The 4,390-nt window shown below is 43.5% G+C and overlaps 1 pseudogene; it reads right to left on the reverse strand.

Annotated features, from left to right (window-relative positions):
• LOC147982357 (uncharacterized) lies at positions 1 to 4,143 on the reverse strand (annotated as a pseudogene).
• Between the last annotated feature and the right edge of the window lie 247 nt (positions 4,144 to 4,390).

The following is a 4,390-nucleotide window of genomic DNA, read 5'->3' on the forward strand; positions in this document are numbered from 1 at the left end:
TCAGGGAGCAGGTGCATTCAGATCTTTGGCAGGTGCATTGAGATCAGGTATTTGCCTCTGAATCTGATCTCCAAACAACAGCCACCATGCCCTCTCACCTGGAACACTTTCTCTGCCTGCAACTGGAGCAGCACCTCTTCCTCTGCCTGCATCTGGAGCAGCACCTCTGCCTCTGCCTGCATCTAGAGTAGCACCTCTTCCTCTGCCTGCATTTGGAGCTGCACCTCTTCCTCTGCCTGGAGCTGGAGTTGCACCTCTTCCTCTGCCTGCATTTGGAGCTGCACCTCTTCCTCTGCCTGGAGCTGGAGCTGCACCTCTTCCTTTGCCTGGAGCTGAATCTGCTCCTGTTCCTCTGTCTGCAACAGGAGGTGCATTTCTTTGTCTTTTATTTGATCTTCCTTCTTCTCTTTGAGCTATTGTGTTTGCCCTTGTCTGCCTACCAATGAGCATCTCTGTGGTGATCACTGGCTGAGGTATTGCAGCACCAGCAGCAGCAACAACGGCAGACTGCTGTGGTAATGGGCCATATGCCCTTTGAGGAGCTCTTGTAGCAATTTCCCTTTGAGCCATGGTGAAAACCATACTTGTTGGTGAATCAATTGGATCCAACAGAGGGTCTGTATTGTTTGGGAAAATGTTCCGCACATATTCATTTAAGCACATTAAGTTCTATGTAGTTAAGTGTTTGCTATGTAGTTAAGTTCTACAATGACATAAGTACAGTACAAATGTAGTTCAATTCAGTTAAGTAGCATATACCTGAAGAAAGGTAGGGTCATCATAGATTTCATCAACCACCTCTATCCCATCTTGAATGAGACTTTCCTGCCGTTTGTAGTGCCCCTTTCTGTTGTGATCAGCTCTGCCACAGATTGAGCAGTGCATTGTCACACCTTTTCTGTTCAGAACCCTAACACCATTCTTGATCTTCTCCTCTGGTGCTTTCTTCCTATTCTTCTTGGGTCTTCCCAACTATTTAGTAAACACTGATGGATGCACCTTGTACCCATTCTGTTTCTCCCAATGCTTTGGGTCTGCAAGAGGAACAAGAGTGTACCCATATGCCTTGAGATATGTCTGAACTGTATAACAGTCATGAACCATTGTCTCTGGGTCAATCCTCTCCTCCCTGCAATATGCTATACAATGACCACATGGTACTCCTGACAACTGCCATCTTCTGCAATCACATGTGTGCATAGCAAGATCCACTGTGCAACTATTGTTACCAGACTGTACTTTGAACATTTGTTGGCCAGCTTCAGATACATGGCAGTTTGCAGCAAACTCTGTATTCATATCCAATTTCTTCTGAATCTTTGGGCATATTCTCTGCCCTACCCACTTTTCTATAGATTCCCTTTGTTTACTCACTAGCATGTGCATGATCTTGTAGAAGATATATTAAGCATACTAAGCATTGCCATCTCTCTGTCATCAAGAATGTAGCTGTTAAACACTTCAGAGTTGTTGTTCAGCAGGATGTCGCATTTGGGAAATTCCCTGAAGAATGCCTTGCACCATGTGTTTGGCTCAAGCTTCTCAGTCCAGTGAAAGGCAGCTTGATAGTGATCATCCATTTTCTGACAGTTCTCTCTCCATTTCACCTTGTTTGGTGATCTTGCAATGGCCCACAGATCTTGCTTCAGTACCTCTCCTTTGTGCTTCTCATTAAAATTTTGGTAAATATGCCTCACACAAAACCTGTGTTCTCCATCTAGCCAAACCTTGTGCACAACATTTATTAACCCTTTCTGCTTGTCACTCATAACTGTGAAAGGAGCTGTGTTTGTAATGTTTAGATCATCTTTTAGAGTGGTCAAAAACCACTCCCATGAACCTTTGCATTCTACTTCCACCCAGCCCATTGCAATGGGAAATATGCAGTCATTAGGATCAATTCCAATAGCACTAAGGAGCACTCCTTTAAACCTTGTTTTCATATGACAACCATCAATAAAGAGAATAGGCCTGCAGCCCTTTAGCCATCCTCTCTTACAAGCATCATATGACCAATATAATGTTTTCAAACATTTTCTGCCCATTGGAAATTTTGTATCTTTGACAAGTGTAGTTGTTAGCAGAAATGTAGACCCAGGGTTTTTGCTCCTTAGCTCATGCCCATAATCCCATAGCTTTCTGAACTGCTCTTCCTCATCACCATGTATCTCCTTAAGTGCTTGCTTCCTAGCCCTAGCAAGCTTCCATCTATTAGGAGTAACATTGAATTCCTTTGTTATTTTCCTTGAAAATGTTCCAATGGACATCTTCTGGTCATCTCTGAACTCATCAATGAAAAAGTTGCAGAGGAATTTTGCTGTCATATCCTTTAACTTCCACTTCTTCTGGCACTTATGCAATCCATTGTATGCCTTGATGACAAAACCTCCAGTCCTGTTGTCATTTCCAGCCTTAAGCACCCATGGGCAACCACCACCCTGACAAACTACCTCCAATCTGATCTTGTCATTCTTAAGCTTCTTGATCTGCACTCTGTTCCTTATTGAATAGGCCTTGAGAGCTTTCCTCAACTCAACCACATCAGCAAATACCATACCTAATTTAAATACAGGGGATTTTCATGTCCACCTTGGAATTGAAAGCTCTGAATTTGTACTTCAGTTGATCTTGTGCTTGTGTGGAGAGGTTGAGATCTTCATCTTCAAGGACATAGTCAGGCTCAACCTCTACCTCCTCTTGCTCAGCCTCTTCATCAACATCAAAGTCAATATTTTCTTCATAAAGATCATCATCTCCATCATCTATGTCATAATCACTGTCACTGAACTCTGAATCTGACAGCACAGCATTTTCAGGTTGCAAATTTGGCTCTGCAGCAGCAACCATCACATTTGTCTCTGCAGCATTAACCTGGTCTGGCTCTGCACCATTAAGAAGGTCTTGCTCTGCACTTATAAACAGGTCAGGCTCTGCACAATATGTCAGCAAATTTTGGTCAGCAACAGAATTAAGCAAATATGTCAGAACATCATCTTCTGTTGTCCCATCAACTGCAACCTCTGAAATTGGATCTTCAACATTCATTGAAATATTGCTCTGACCACATGATGCACTGCTTGCACCAACAATTGAGTTGCCCATTCCGACTGGGCTTACAACAGATGGCAGCTTCATTATCAAATCTTCTCTGAAATTGCTGATGAAGTCTGCATGGTCAACCATAATTGCAAGAACTTGGTGCTGAGCACTAGCTGTGATAAGATGCTGCAAATCCTCATCACCCTTAATTCTCACCAACCCATCTGAAATTGTTTTCTCAGGTAAACACCAGTAAATAATGTGCTCATTGGCAGGATATCCCAACCATTTTAGGTGTTCTTCTAAGGCTGCATATGAAAATGTGCAAGCATCAATATAGTCAAGGACCTCCAAAGAAGAGTTATAATACTTTGGGGCACTGATAGATCCGCAGAAAAGACCACCATGTTCCAGCTCCAGTGTAAAGAAAGGAGTGTGAACACTCTGTCCCATTGCTGAGTCACACACTGCATACCAAAAAGAGAGATATTCAGTTAAAAAATTCAGTTAACTGAACATGAACTGCCTAAGTCTAGTTAAAAATGCAGTTAACTTAACTGAACATGTACTGCATACAAAAAGTAGATATATTCAATGAAAAATTCAGTTAACTTAACATGAACTGCACAAATTCTGTTAAAAATTCAGTAAAACTTAACTGAACATGTACTGCATGCAAAACAAATTCAGATTGATTATATCTACTTCACCAAAACCATAACATGGTAAGCGAATGTACAGAACACAACATGCAAAAACCCTAGCTTCATGCAAAAACCCCATCTTCTTCACCTTCACCAAACCCATAACGATGAAGAGTAAACCCTAGACTAAATGCATCGCTCATAACCCTAGCTTGCATTCATGACAGGATTGCCACTTGGCTAGATCGAAGCAACTAACAAGCTTGAATCAGCTTCCCCAATCGCACGTATCCGCCGTACGAGGCCGTACTGTGGCCGGCACAATCAAGAAACGGAACAGGAGAGAAAGTGGAGAGAAGAGGAGCTCACCATAGTCTGGAGGAAAGACTGCAGGCGGCCGGACCAGATGAGCTGATGGAGGCGGCACTGCACCGCCGAACTGCTCCGGCGAGGCAGCCATTGTTGTTGACGTCAACAACGGCCGCTCAAGCGCCGATAGAGACAAAGATGGAGAAGAATGAGTTGCGATAGGCCACAGGAGTTCCCCCTCGACAGATTAAATGAGGTTAATAAATTCAGGTGTGCTCTGGTGCTGATAGTGCGGGTTGATTGAGAGCAACGCCAGGGGGTTCTTTGCAAAAGAGCACGGGCTGACCGGGTGCGCACCCACGAGTCCACATGGCGCTCTCTGATTCGCCAGGACTAGT

The sequence above is a fragment of the Triticum urartu genome, chromosome 3A (genome assembly GCF_056163025.1).
Source record: "Triticum urartu cultivar PI428250 chromosome 3A, HENAU_Tu73, whole genome shotgun sequence".
NCBI classification, from domain to species: domain Eukaryota; kingdom Viridiplantae; phylum Streptophyta; class Magnoliopsida; order Poales; family Poaceae; genus Triticum; species Triticum urartu.